Below are 15,418 nucleotides of genomic sequence, written 5' to 3' on the forward strand. Positions count from 1 at the left end.
AATTAAATCTAGAGATTTTTAAAGTATGAGAACACAAGGTGAATTTTCTAATTAAATGCGGACTGACCACAATCATCTAAATTCCCTTTTTTCCTAAGACACAAAATTAACTGTAAATGAATGCTCTTTTCAATGTATAAACTCACCATGTGGACAAAGGGAATAGATGTCATGAAAGCACAACAGATTTCTGGAAAGCAGCAGGGTGGGCGCAGACCCAGCTGAGACCAGTGAAAATCCAGCCCAGACGCCTAGCGGAATCCCTGAGGGGCACAGGACCTGACAGCCACCAGGTCCCTAGGAAGGCAGGGGTAGGAGGTGACTTTTTTTTAGAGGGGGACTGACTTCTGACTTGACCCCAGATCCCCACCCCAAGTGTGCTGACAAGAGTTGGGGTAAGTCCAAAATCAAGAAAAACAAAGTTAATGGAAAAATTGATAGTGTGAGGGGGAGTGCTCAGTGCATCCATTTTCTGGGTCCAGGACAGGTCAGAAAATGAAATAACACAGGTAAATGCTGGAGGTCCACACAGTGCTCTATGGTGGGTCTGAGTTGGGCCTGGGAGGGGCCGATGTATTGTGGCCTTACTGTATCATGGGAGTACCACCAGGTCTGGCTGACCTTGTAGTTCATGCGGCTCTTCTTGTGCAGTTCCCACAGCCAGGCCACCCCCTTCACAGCCGCAGGAGGAACTGCCACAGTGTCAAGACAAGTCCGTCCTTTGGGAGAGCACGCCACCATCCCAAGAGTGCAAGCAAGAGGCCGTGACATAGGAGGGGAAAGAGCTCAGCAGAGGCCCAGCACCTGGAAGACTGTGTCATGCATCGCCCTCCCGGGACTGATAAAATGTGGATAATGATAGTACTCACTTGGTACCTTTTTAGCAGATTAAAAAAAAACTGAAGAAAGTAAAGCACTTAGCACAGTGCTAGCATCTAAGGGCTGAATGTTAACTGTAGATACTATTTCTGTTAGCACCTGCCTACATGCCCCGAATCAGGTTGCCCCTTTCTTGCCCTAGAAAACCCACCATTCCGTTTTAGTACGCTCACAGCCTACCGTGGAACGCTCTGCACCAGTCACGAGGTAGCTACAGCTACCATCTTGTGATGCACGGATAGGAAAAGAAAACAACAAAGCAGCCAAGTTTACACAAACCACAAACTTCAGCGACTCGGTCTGTCCACAGCTCGAACTCAAAGGCCAGGTAAAGCCGCAACCACCGCGCAAGTAGGTGCAGCTCCCGCCCCGAAAGACACGCCCACAAGGAAGCCCAAGTTCAGCTTGGGCTCAGGAAGCCCCCTACCGGTTCGGTGGGTTGCGAGAAACCGTCGTGGACGGGACGTGTGGGGCCTGTGGGGAGCCTATGAAGGCCCCACCCCCGTTAGAATGCCCCTGGACTTCCCGCCCCTTACGTGACGCCCCGCCCTCCACGTAGAATTCTCTGAACGAAGCTTCCTCCACAGACACCTCCCCTACACGCCCCGCCCTCCATGTAGAAAGTCCTGCACGCCCCGCCCCCCTACGGAATGCCCCGCATGTCCCGCCCACCACGCAGAGTGCGCCTATGCCACGCCCACAATGTTAGACCGCCCCACTCGCCCCGCCCTCACGTAGAACGCCCCACACCCCACCCTCCACGTAGAACTCACAGGTCCTGCCCACCACGTAGAGCGCGCCACTCGCCCCGCCCACACGTACATGTTCACACGCCTTGCCCACTACGTTAGACCGCCCCACACGCCCCGCCTTCCACGTAAAAATGCCCCGCTTGCCCCGCCCCCATGTAACTGACCCTCCCCCACCCCGCCCTCCACGTAGAACCACCCACATGTCCCGCCCACCACGTTAGACCGCCGCATTCGCCCCGCCCTCACGTAGAACGCTCTCCGCGTAGACCCACATGTCCCGCCCAACACGTAGAGCGGGCCATTTGCCCCACCCACCACGTCGAACGACTTCACAGCCCCACGCACTACGTTGACCGCCCCTACGCCCCCCCCCCCACGTAGAACGCCCCTCTGGCCCCGCCCCTTCGTAAAACGCCCCTCTCACTCCGCCCACACGTAGAACGCCCCCACCCCCTACGTGGTACCACCCACATGTCCCGCCCACCACGTAGAGCGGGCCATTCGCCCTTCCCACCACGTAGAGCGCGACACTCGCCCCACCCACACGCAGAACGACTTCACAGCCCCGCCCACTACGTTAGACCGCCCACACGTCCCGCTCGCTCCGCCCGCACGTAGAACTCCCCCACCACACACACGCCGTCCCCAAAGTAGAACCACCCACATGCCCCGCCCACCACGTAGATCGGTCCACATGCCCCTCCCACCACGTTGACCGTCCCGCCCTTCACGTGGAACGTCATGCTCGCTCCGCCCACAACGTAGACCACCCCACACACCCCTCCCTTCACGTAGAACGCCCCACCGGTTTCGCCCACCGTGTAGATCCCCTCGCATGCCCCGCCCTCCACGTAGAAAGACCGCCCAAGTTGTAGCCTTCTTAGTCCCGAGAATAGCCTCGTACCTGAGACTCTCACTGCTCCGGTACCCCTGAGCACTCCCTTTACCGTGTGGATGGGGCGAACCTCGGTGGAACCAAACTGGCCAATGGGGAGAGGAGCAGGGCCGTGCTTTATAGAACTCGACGGGATGGCGGAGGACTCTAGATTAGTGTTCGAGTAGGGCTAGGACCAATGGTGACTGTGAGAGCTGTGTGCGGGTCTTATGGGCTCGGAGCGTGCCTGGCAGCGGGGCGGGATTCAGTGGATTTCAAATAGAGAAGGCGGGACGCACAGGTGGAATCCAAGGCAGGAGTGAAGCTGGACTATGTGCGGGATGGGGACGTGGGTGCACCCCTATGTATGTAATGGCAGGGGCATCTTAGCAGTTGGAAGTCCCCAGTAATAGATGAAAATAGCAAAGTGGCTCTGGGATCATTGATAAGAAAGCAGTAGTAACGGGAAGATGGTGTCTTTTTGGTATTTTACAGTTCCGGTATGACTGGGAGAAACAATATTTCCTGTTAACTTTGCACTTGCCTTTATCTGCCCGTCACCCCAGCCCAATTAATAATAGCAAGGCTGCCTTTTTCTTTCTCACTCTGAGCTGATTTTCAGTCTTTCTATCCCAGAGAGGTTTTCACTCTTCCTTTTAGCCAAGGGCAGGTGAGGTCAACCATAGAACATTATTCTGTGAAATTCAGATCTTAACCATTGTCTGGCTTCCACTCATCTAATGATGGTTTGGAGAACACAGTTTGTGGTTGGATAAATGTACATTCTTCACATTGCTTCAACAGCAGCTTAGTGTTGGATCATCAGGCAGGACAGTGGCTGCATACCAGTATTCAAGACTCCGGAGGTCCCACATTTGAACACTGTAATATAGACAAATGCTGGAAGAATGATGATAGAATGTGTAGTCCACTTGTAAGTCAGGAGCCAAGTTTACCCAAGTTAAACGAAAAGAGCAGATCCCATTTCTAATCTGAAAAGCATGCAGTTATCAGATGTTGGGGCACTAGCAAAAATACCAAATATATTGATTTGCTTGTTTGTTTCTCTGATATTTTTAGTAATGTTAAAGATCCCAGTGAGTCTGTTGGAATGTAGGTACCACATTCCTCCACCCTGATGATGTGGTTTGGAGTTGTGGGGTCCGGAGCCGATGACCAAGAAGGAATTCTTGAGGCCTCCTTGGTGCAAAAAGATGGTTATACTAAAGCATGCGGACAGGAGCCATGGGCAGAAAGAGCTGCACTGGGGTTGTGAGGATTGACTGATTATATAAGATTTTCTATCCTATGGAGAGGAGGGTGATGATAGGGCTCCAGGAAATTGAATCTATAGGTTTCTGGAGATTGCTTTTTTTTTTCTTGTAAATCATTAAGACAGTTGCAAACTGACGGAGACCCGTCCTGCATGACTGTGATCTCCACCAGTTAACCATTTGGTTTTCTCTTTCCTTTGTTCTCAGGCAGCCAGGAGTGCCTGAGGAACGTCACACACATCCCACCTTGGGTGGGAGGGAGGAGGGGGTGTTAGCTTGTGCTTTGCCCTCAGCTTGCCTTCTCCTCCTCATCAACACAAATGGAACGATAGTCCATGCTTGCGGATTGGAAGAACAAATATTGTTAAAATGTCTATACTACACAAAGCAATCTACAGATTTAATGTAATCCCTAGCAAAATACCAACAGCATTTTTCACAGAACTATCACCAATAATACTAAAATTTGTAGGATATTTACATTTAATGTAATTATTAATGTTTGGATTTATGTCTTATAATTTACTTTTTAAAAAGATTTTATTTATTTATTTATTTATTTATTTATTTATTTATTTATTTATTTAAGAGAGGGCACAAGCAAGGCCAGGGGCAGAGGGAGAAGCAGACTCCCCACTGAGTGGGGAGCCCGACGTGGGGCTCGATCCCAGGCCCCTGGGATCATGACCTGAGCAGAAGGCAGACGCTTAACCGCTGAGCCACGCAGGCACCCCTATTATTACTTTTCTGATTGTTTCCTCTGTTTTTTCTCTCTTTCTCCTGCCTTCTTTTCAATTATTTAAATATTTTCAGCATTATTTTGTCTAAATACGTTTTTTACTATATCCCTTTTAATATATATTTTTAGTGGTATCTCTATGATTTAAATATATATTAACTTTTCAGGGAGTGATTAGAATTCATATTTTAAAATTTTATGTGAAGGACCCCCTGGGTGGCTCAGTTGGTTAAGCATCTGCCTTCGGCTCAGGTCATGATTCCAGGATCCTGGGATTGAGTCCCGCATCTGGCTCCCTGCTCATCAGGGAACCTGCTTCTCCCTCTCCCTCTGCCTGCCGCTACCCCTGCTTGTGCTCTCCCTCTCTGGCATATAAATAAATAAAATCTTTAAAAAATAATAATAAAACTTCATGTGGAATGTAGAAAACTTTCCCCTTTGTATTATTATCGCTAGATGTTTTACATCAATGTGTCACTTATCAATTTGTTGCCTCTCAGCTGTGAACGCACTCTTCAATATATACTTTATGATCAACAGCCAACTTCCTTCAAGCATTTCTCCTTTGAAGTGAGCGTAATGTTAAGATTTCTCAGTAGAGGGCACTCACTCACTGGAGGCACATGCCAGGAGGACGATGCTTCCTACAATTTCTGGTGTAGGGGAAAGAAGGAGTCTTCCCTGTGGGTTTTGAGGACATCCAGTGGAACCTGCCCGAGTCTCAGGTCCAGAACACCATCTCTCTGTGACCTTGCAGCCTCAGCCTGGCAAAAACCTGCCCACAGCCCTCTCAGCACAGATCTCCTACTCTGCAACCCCCCACCGCACATTCCTTGGCCCTGCAAAACCCACCGGCTGTACAAGGGACCAGGAAGAGTGGTTCATAACGCCTGTGGTCTGAGGGCCTTTTGCCCCTGCTGGCGCCTGATGTGCTCTGGGCCGGGAGTGGCCATCGAGAAAGAATCCTTGAGACATTTTCAGTGCAAAAAGGTGTTTTTATTAAAGCATGGGGGACAGGACAGTGGGCAGGAAGAGCTGCACTGGGATTGTGAGGAGCAATTAACTAGATACTTTTAAGTTGGGGGGGTGTAGAGATCAAGGAAGTTTCCAAAAGGATTTTTGTATGTTAAAGAATACTTACTGGATTCTGGAGGTCTGGATATCGTCAAGCTAAGGTTGCTCTTTGCCTGTAGCAAAGCATTAACATGAAGGCAGTTGTGACCTTCTTGACGATTGTCATACTCTGCCTGATTGTCATACTCCTCCTGTCTCGGGTATTTATCAATGGGCTGTAAGTTGTAAGGAAATTTAATTTTATCTCATTTCTTTTGCCCTTGTTCTCCTCCTCAGCACCCAGATTCCCACTGCATGCCCACACTGTCAGCTTCTGATCCCTTACCTCTACCTCCACTCCATAGAGTTGCCTGTTTGAAACTTCAGACCAGCTCAAGTCTGGCCAAAGTAGCCAACTTTTCTGCTCTACTGGTGGTAGACACACACGTTCTTCAACAAGGTCTGAACTCCTTCAAAGTTTGTCCTGGATTGGTGTTTTAGTCAGTTTCGTTTTTTTTTAATTTATTTATGTAATCTTTACACCCCACGTGGGGTTTGAACTCACAACCCTGAGATCAAGCACTGCATGCTCTTCTGACTGAGCCAGCCAGGTGCCCCAGTTTAGGCTTGTTCAACACAAAAACCCAGCACTTGGGCCAGGCCAGGTCAACAAACCAGGGCTAACGTAATTGCAGTTTAACCCTCCCCCAGAAATGTTAAGTCTTAACCTGTCAACCAGGAATTTTCTGATCGATACCAATAGGGTAATGTGTCACATGAACCCTCTACATCCCCCAAAGGAAGATGAGGTAATCCACCTAAAGACCCCTTGTCCTTCCACCTAAGGGAAGGTGACCTTGCTTGGAACAAGCCTATCTTTTATTTTGCTAATAACTTTCTTGACCCACTCTCCTTCCTATGAAAACCTTCCATTTTGTACAACTCCTCAGAGGTCCCCTCTACTTGCTGGATGGGATGTTGCCCCATGCACTTAATAAAGCTAGTTAGATCTTCAAACTTGGTTGGTTGAATTTTTGTTTAACAGGCTGCTATAACAGAGTATCATAGGCTAGGTGGCTCACAAACAACAGAAATTTATTTCTCACAGTTCTGGTGGCTGGGAAGTCCAAGGTCAAGGTGTTCACAAGATTCTTCCTCAGGTGAGAGCTTTATTTCCTCCTTCATAGATGGCAGTCTTCTCACACTGTCCTCCATCAAAGGGCAAGGGAGCCCTCTGAGGTCACTTTTGTAAGGGAACTAATCCCATTCATGACAAATTCACCCTCATGACCTAATTACCTTCCAGAGGCTCCACCTCCAAATCAAACATCTTGGGGATTGGTTTCAACATATGCATTTTGAGGGGACACAAACATTCAGTCTGTAGCCTTCTGCCCCTGGTCCTCCAAAGTCCATGTCCTTCTCACATGCAAAATGCATGCATTCCATCCCAAGAGCCCCCAAAGTCTTAACGCATTCCAGCATCACTCTACAGTCTAAGTCCAAAGTCTCATGTAAATATCACCTAAATCAGGCATGGGTGAGACTCAGAATATGATTCTTCCTGAGACAAATTCCTCTCCAGCTGTGAACCTGTGAAACCAAACAAGTTAGGTGCTTCCAAAACACAAGGGTGGGGCAGGCATACAATAGACATTCTCATTCCAAAAGGGAGAAATAGGAAAGAAAGGGGTAATGGTCCCAAGTAAGTGCCAAACCCAACAGGGCAAACAACAGTAAACTTTAAAGCTGGAGAATAATCCTCTGTGGCTCAGTGTTCCACCCTGTGGGCCCTTTGGGGGGCAGTGTCACCCCTACCAGACACTGCTCGCAGTGAAGCTCTCTGAGCTGGCCCCACTCATGTAGTCCCACCCTTTGAAACTGCTCTGGGCCTGTGGTGGCAGTGACAGCCCTGAGGATCTCTGAATCACCTTCAGGGTCATTCTTCCATAGCCTTGAAGAAGAGTGCTTGGCTTCTGTTTCGATGGCTGATCCAGGGGCGCCTGGGTGGCTCAGTCGGTTAAGCGTCTGCCTTTGGCTCAGGTCATGATCCCGGGATCCTGGGATCAAGTCCCGTGTTGGGCTCCCTGCTCCACGGGGAGCCTGCTTCTCCCTCTCCCTCTCCCTCTGCCTCCTGCTGCCCCTGCTTGTGCTCTTTCTCTCCCTCTCTCTCCCTCAAATAAATAAATACATACAAATCTATTAGATGGCTGGTCCATACTAATTTCCGTATCCTTGGCCACACTGTTGGTGTTCCTGATTGGATCCAGGACGCTACAACTATGTACATAAAACCCCTACCAGACAGTGTTTTGATTTTACTTTCAATCACAATCCACATCTTAAAGAACTCAAGAGAACAGAGTCTGTACCTAGCTATTTCAGTAAGTTTGTTCCTCTTCCTTCGTTCCTGATGTTCCAAGTATCCCTCTGTTATCATTTCCCTTCTATTTGAAACACTTCCTTAACAATGTTGGAGGGTGGGAGAGAAGAGGTAGACCATAAGCACTAGTCTTTTTATTTTTTTAAATAATTTTTATTGTTATGTTAATCACCATACATCACATCATTAGTTTTTGATGTAGTGTTCCATGATTCATTGTTTGCGTATAACACCCAGTGCTCCATGCAGAACGTGCCCTCTTTAATACCCATCACCGGGCTAACCCATCCCCCTACCCCCCTCCCCTCTAGAACCCTCAGTTTGTTATAGGTTACAGTTTTATCTTCAAAGCCTCTTCAGTACTGTTTGGATGTGTCCTGTGTGTGTTGGTCTATCTCTTAGCTCATGGAAAGTCTTTGGTATCAATTAGGAACAGGTCCATGCATGCAGGTAAGCAAAACCTCAGTTTTCAAATTTACTTGCTTCACTTTAAAAAGTGTCGAGGAGGGGACTAAAGAGTACATTTATCATAAGGAGCACTGTGCAATGGATAGACTTGTTGAATCACTATGTTGTACACCTGAAACTAACACAACACTGTATGTTAACAATACTGGAATTAAAATTCAAAAAATAGGGGCACCTGTGTGGCTCATTCGGTTAAGCATCTGCCTTCCGCTCAAGTCATGATCCCAGGGTCCTGCATCGGGCTCCCTGCTCAGAGGGGAGCCTGCTTCTCCCTCTGCCTGCTGCTCCCCCTGCTTGTGCTCTCTCTCTCTCTCTCTCAAATAAATAAATAAATAAAATCTTTAAACAAAATTAAAAAAATAAAAAAAAAAAAAAAAAAAAAAAGTAGGATTGATTTATTTTTTTTTTTTTTTTTTTTTTTGCTGTTACCTGTGGAATTCATAGCACAAAGTCTCAGAGGGGCACAGAAAATTTGAATGCCTTTAACAACTCCCAGAAATCCCCGGAATACCATTGGTAATTGTCACCCCTTGGAATGGTGTTGATGCATTTAGTCACCCCATCCCACCCTCATAGACTCTGTAGACGCTCCCAGCAGAGATTTCCCCGTGTCAGTATCTTGGATGCTCTTGTTAAAATACTGCTGAATCTGATTTCATTTATATGTGGAATCTAAAAATCAAAACAAATGAACAAATGACAACAGAAATAGACTCATAAATACACAGAACTTGCAGTTGCCAGAGGGGAGAAAAGTGGGGGGCATGAGTGAAATAGGTGAAGGGAATTAGGAGGTACAAACTTCCAGTTATAAAGTAATTAAGTGACAGGGATGAAAAGTACAGCATAGAATATATAGTCAATTATAATAACTTTGTGTGGTGATGGAGGGTAACTACACTTCTTGTAATGAACATTTTGTAAGGTATATAATTGTCAAATAAGTATGTGGTACACCTGAAACTAATATAACTAGTAAAATGTCAACTATACTTCAGTTAAAAACAAAATTATATATATATAAAATTTCCCTCCCCCCATTAGTAAGCCATTCTTACATTTCTGATAAAAACACCATTTGGTCTTAGTTTATTATTCTTTTAGTATATTTAGTATATTATTTATCATTTTTGTATTTATATTGAAAATGAGATTGATACTGGTTTTCCAGTTCTCTGTTAGTTTTTGCTATCATGATTATGTTACCTTTGTAAAGTGAATTTGGAAGAATCCCATCTTTCTCAATGATTTAAAACAATTTAGAATGGGAATAATCTATTCCTTGAAAATTTGAGAGATTGTGACCATACAACTATTTAGGCATCCTTTGAGGGAGTAATTCTTTAATATTTTTTTGTCTTTCATGACTTAGTGATTTAAATTTTCTTTCTTCTTGAGTAAATTTTGGTCCACTGGTATTTTCCTTGACAATTGTCCATTTCAGAGAATTTTCACAAAATTTAAAAATTTAATAGTATATAGCTATCCACATAATATTGTCTTGTGACAAAAAAGTCACAACCTCAAGAAGTAAAACTGTCACTTTACAGATGACATGATACTATATATAGAAAGTACTAAAGACTTCATCAGAAAACTATTAGAACTAATAAATGAATTCAGTAAAGTTGCAGAATACAAAATTCATATACAGAAATCTGTTGGATTTCTCTATGCCAATAACAAAGTAGCAGAAAGAGAAATTAAGAAAACAATCCCATTTATAATTGCATCAAAAAGAAAATACCCAGGAATAAATTTAACCAAGGAGGTGAAAGATCTGTACTCTGGAAACTGTAAAACACTGATGAAAGAAATTGAAAATGACATAAAAAGGATGCCTGGGAGCCTCAGTCGGTTATGCGGCCAGCTCTTGATTTTGGCTCAGGCCATGATCTCAGGGTCCTGGGATAGAGCCCGCATCAGGCTCTGTGTTCAATGGGGAGCTTGCCCCTCCCCCTGCTCACCCTCTCTCTCTAAAACAAATAAATAAATCTTAAAAAAAAGAAAATGACATAAACAAATGGAAAGATACACCATGTATTGGAAGAATTAATATTGTCAAAATGTTCATATTGCCCAAAGCAATCTACAGATTTAATGCAATCTCTGTCAAAAAGTAATAGTATTTTTCACAGAATTAGAACAAAGATTCCTAAAATTTGTATGGAACCATAAAAGTCTCCAAACAGCGAAAGCATCCTTGAGAAAGAAGAACAAAGCTGGAGGTATCACAATCTAAGATTTTCAAGACATACTACAAAACTGTAGTAATCAAAACAGTATGGTACTGGCGCAAAAATATGCACACAGATTAATAGAATAGGATAGAGAACCCAGAAATACACCCACACTTATATGGTCAATTAATCTACAACAAAGGAGGTAAAAATATACAATGAGTAAAAGAAAAATCTTTTCAATAAATGCTGTTGGGAAAACTGGACAGCTACATGCAAAATAATGAAACCAGACCACTTTCTTACACCATACACAAAAATAAACTCAAAATGGATTAAAGACTTAAATGTGAGACCTCATACCATAAAACTCTTTAAAAAACATAGTATTCTCTTGGGCATCAGCCTTAAAATGATTTTTCTAGATACGTCTCCTTAAGCAAGGAAAACAAAAGCAAAATTAAACTATTGGAACTACACCAAAATAAAAGCTTTTGCACAGCGAAGGACACGATCAACAAAGGGCAATCTACTGAACGGGAAAAGATATTTGTAAATGATATATCCAGTAAGGGGTTAATATCCAAAATATATAAAGGGCTTATACAAGTTAACACCCCCCCAACAAAAAAACCATAAATAATCCAATTGAAAATGGGCAGAGGACCTGAATAGACATTTTCCCAAAGACATACAGATGGCTAACAGACACACGAAAAGATGCTCAACATCATTAATCGTCAGGGAAATGCAAACCCAAATCACCATGAGATCTCCCCTTACACCTGTCAGAATGGCTAATATCATAGAGAAGAAATAATAGGTGTTGGCAAGGATGTGGAGAAAAGGAGACCCTAGTGCACTGTTGGTGGGAATGTAAATTGGTTCAACCACTGTGGAAAACAGTATGGAGAATCCTCAAGAACTACCACCTGATCCAGTAATTCTGCTACTGGGTATTTACCCAAAGAAAACAAAAACACTAACTCAAAGAAAAAGATACATGCACACCTCTGTTTATTGCAGCATTATTTATAATAGCCAAGATATGGAAGCAACCCAAGTGTCCATCAATAGATGAATGGATAAAAATTATGTGATACATTACTCAGCCATAAAAAAGAATGAAATCTTGCCATTTGGGACAACGTGGGTAAACCTAGAGGGTATTAATGCTAAGTGAAAAAAGTCGGACAGGGAAAGACAAATACCTTACGATTTCATTTATATGTGGAATCTAAAAAAAAAAAACAAAACAAACGAACAAACATACAAACAAAAGCCAGAAATGGACTCACAGATAAAGAGAACAAACTGGTGGTTGCTAGAAGGAAGGTGGGGGGGAGGGGCAAAATAGGTGAAGGGGATTAGGAGGCACAAACTTCCAGTTACAAAATAAGTAAGTGGGGATGAAAAGCATAGCATAGGGAGTATAGTCAATAATATTGTAATAATATTTTATCATGATAGATGGTAACTATACTTATTGTGGTGAGCATAGCTTAATGTGTAGAATTTTTAAGAAGATTTTATTTATTTGAGAGAGAGCGAGCGAGCATGAGTGGGGGAGAGGGGCGGGGGAGAGGGAGAAGCAGACTGTCCGCTGAGCAGGAAGCTTGATTTGGGGCTCGATCCCAGGACCCTGGGATCATGGCCTGAGCCAAAGGCAGACGCTTAACCGTCTGAGCCACCCAGGCGTCCCATGTGGAGAATTTTTTATAATTGTTATGCTGCACGCCTGAAACTAATGTAACATTGTATGTCAACTGTTCTTCAATTTTATTTAAAAGTTTCTTTATTACTATTTTTTATTCTTCAATTTTATTTTATTTTATTAAAGATTTAATTTATTTATTTGAGAGAGAAGGAGAGCACTCAAGAGAGCACGAGCAGGGGTGGGGGGAGGGGGAGAGGGAGAAGCAGGCTCCCCGCTGAGCAGGGAACCCGATGTGGGACTCAATCTCAGGCCCCTGGGATCATGACCTGAGCCAAAGGCAGATGCTTAACCAACTGAGCCACCCAGGCGCCCCTATTCTTCAATTTTAAAAGAACTTTAGGGGCGCCTGGGGTGGCTCAGTTGGTTAAGCGACTGCCTTCGGCTCAGGTCATGATCCTGGAGTCCCGGGATCGAGTCCCACATCGGGCTCCCTGCTCAGCGGGGAGTCTGCTTCTCCCTCTGACCCTCTTCCCTCTCGTGCTCTCTATCTCTCATTCTCTCTCAAATAAATAAATAAAAAAATCTTAAAAAAAAATAAAAGAACTTTAAATAACTTCTTCCTTGGAGAAAGAAAACACTTCCTGATCTCTTGCCACAGCTGTGAGCTATGGTGAAGCATATGGCCATGGACACAGCTTTCGGAGCCCCATTCCTCTTCCAGAGTACATAGGATAGATACTGTACCTTGAAGCAATGGGGACCATGGATATAATGGGGCTGGAATGGGGCTTGGGGCATACCTGGACACTGTCTCCTGTGGCTTCTTCAGATGTGCAAAGGAAATTGCCCACCTACCCTTACATCAATTTTAAGTATCCAACAACAGTTGTCTAACACCACTCCCACCTCCACCCCCTGCTGTCAACAGAGGCCAGGCAGAGAACCTAGACTTCCAACCCTACCTGGCAATAATACAATCCTCTTCACCAACTAGAGCACCGTCAGGGGAGTCCTACTAGAACAGAAGATTTAAATAAGATCCAGAGTCTCATAACATAATAACTCAGATGTCCAGGATACAACAAAAATCACTTGTCCTAGTAAGAACCAGAAAAATTTCACCTTGAGAGAGAAAAGACAATCGACAGATGCCAACACGGAAATGACACAGATGTTGGAATTATCTGACAAGGACTTTAAAGCAGCCATCATAAAAATGCTTCAGTGGGCAAATATAACATATTTGAAACAAATGATTCAGTTGGTCTGGGGTGGGCCTGAGATGCTGCATTTCTAAGAATATTCCAGGTACTACCCATGCTACTGGTCTGTAGACCACCTCGATGTAGCAAATCCAGTTGTCCGAGGCCTGGTTGCCACAGTCCAGAAAGGTGAGAATCACTGACTCTCTTTGCTAGTTGGGACACTGCTTTTAGATAATTGGGCTCCCAGAAGCTCAGTGGAAATATGTAGACCAGGAGGACTTGAGGTTGAGTTTAAGGACAATCTAAGAAGGTATGTATGTTATCTTTCAGAGCCCAGACCTTCTTTTAGCTACTATATGAAAAACTGTCCTTTATATTGATGACAAGTGGATAACAATAGCCTTTGCTCTTTAGCCACCTCTCACAGAGAACCTTAGAAATGATTTTTATAGATGGTTGAACAAAAATAAGCACCTGGTCAATCTTAGAAGTGACCAGTGAAGGCTTATGTCTAATTGTCTAATTCTTCCTTATGGATTTATTTGAAATCAGAAGCAAAGACATAATTGGAGAAAATATTAATTGGCCTAAAGCACTGTGCTTGTTGAAAATTCCACAGAGAGTCCATGTACCATGAGGAGAGACTCCTTTGTTTTTTTTTAAGATTTTATTTATTTGAGAGAGAGAGAGAGTGAGAGAGAGCACAAGCTGGAGGGAGAGGCAGAGGGAGAGGGAGAAGCAGACTCCCCACTGAGCAGGGAGCCCAGTGCGGGGCTCGATCCCAGGACTCTGGGATCCTGACCCAAACCAAAGGCAGACACTTAGCCCACTGAGCCACCCAGGCACCCCGAGGAGAGACTCCTTTGAGTATAACCCGAAATACCATGTTGTCTGAGTCCCAAGGTCACAAGCCCTGTGGGAGACCCAATCAACTGCTCTAGGTAGAGGACTTCTGGGCATGAGTTCAGCTGCTACTCTTCTAGTAGAATTAAATTTGACAGAGAATGACAGAGCTGGAATGGGTCTAGACCAAACCCCACCCTTTGCAGATCAGTTGTAGAAGCCTGAGAGAATAAAAAAGTTGAGTTAGTCAAGGCATTGGACTTGAGTGAGAAGGGCCACCTCATTGTACAACTCCTGGGGAACCATTCATGTTATAGTCTAGATGAATGGCACTCCTTGAGTTCTGCAGTGTGCAACATGCACAGCTGTACATGGGCTCTACCAGTGAGTAGACAAAGAAATCCATGAACTAGGGATGTTTTATATTTTAACATGTTCCCAGACTCTTTTAAAACTATCTTTAGTTATCTGTAACTATCTGCCAGTACATAGCTGGTATCTCATAACTCTTCAAATCATTATGTTGCATTCAAGATTGGCATTAGTCTCTTACTATTGAGGAGACCTGTCTACAGGAAAGATCAAAGGGTATAAGCCCTAGGAAATAACTTTCAAGACCTCAAGAATCAGCCAACGCAGCAGCCGGGCTTGGGATTTGGCCTCATTCTGAAATTGCCCTCTGTATGGTTTTCTTTTTCTTTTTCTTAATTTTATTTATTTATTTATTTGAGAGAGTGAGAGAGCACAAGCAGGGGGAGCGGCAGAGGGAGAGGGAGAAGCAGGCTCCCCATTGCAGGGAGCCCGACGTGGGGCTCGATTCCAGGACCCTGAGATCATGACCTGAGCCGAAGGCAGACACTTAACCGGCTGAGCCACCCAGGTGCCCCTGTATGGTTTTATTTTTCATGCATTCCTTAGAAACTAATTTCCTCAGTTCCGGAAGAGTTTTTAAAAATTTGTCTTGTTTTGGGCGCCTGGGTGGCTCAGTCGTTAAGCGTCTGCCTTTGGCTCAGGTCATGATCCCAGGGTCCTGGGATCGAGCCCCGCATCGGGCTCCCTGCTCAGCGGGGGGCCTGCTTCTCCCTCTCCCACTCCCCTGCTCGTGTTCCTG

General features: G+C 44.7%; 1 protein-coding gene across 1 annotated transcript in view; it reads right to left on the minus strand.

Moving 5' to 3' along the window:
- Nucleotides 1-7,182: 7,182 nt before the first annotated feature.
- Nucleotides 7,183-15,418, minus strand: part of ZNF81 (zinc finger protein 81) — a 129,928-nt gene continuing 121,692 nt past the window's right edge. Inside the window, exon 7 of the transcript XR_012381013.1 lies at nt 7,183-7,574. The gene's annotated coding sequence lies outside the window, so the exon portion shown is untranslated. The remainder of the gene's footprint in view (nt 7,575-15,418) is intronic.

Source organism: Callorhinus ursinus, unplaced genomic scaffold (genome assembly GCF_003265705.2).
Source record: "Callorhinus ursinus isolate GAN/ISIS: 27379988/994484 unplaced genomic scaffold, GSC_fseal_2.0 scaffold16, whole genome shotgun sequence".
NCBI lineage: Eukaryota > Metazoa > Chordata > Mammalia > Carnivora > Otariidae > Callorhinus > Callorhinus ursinus.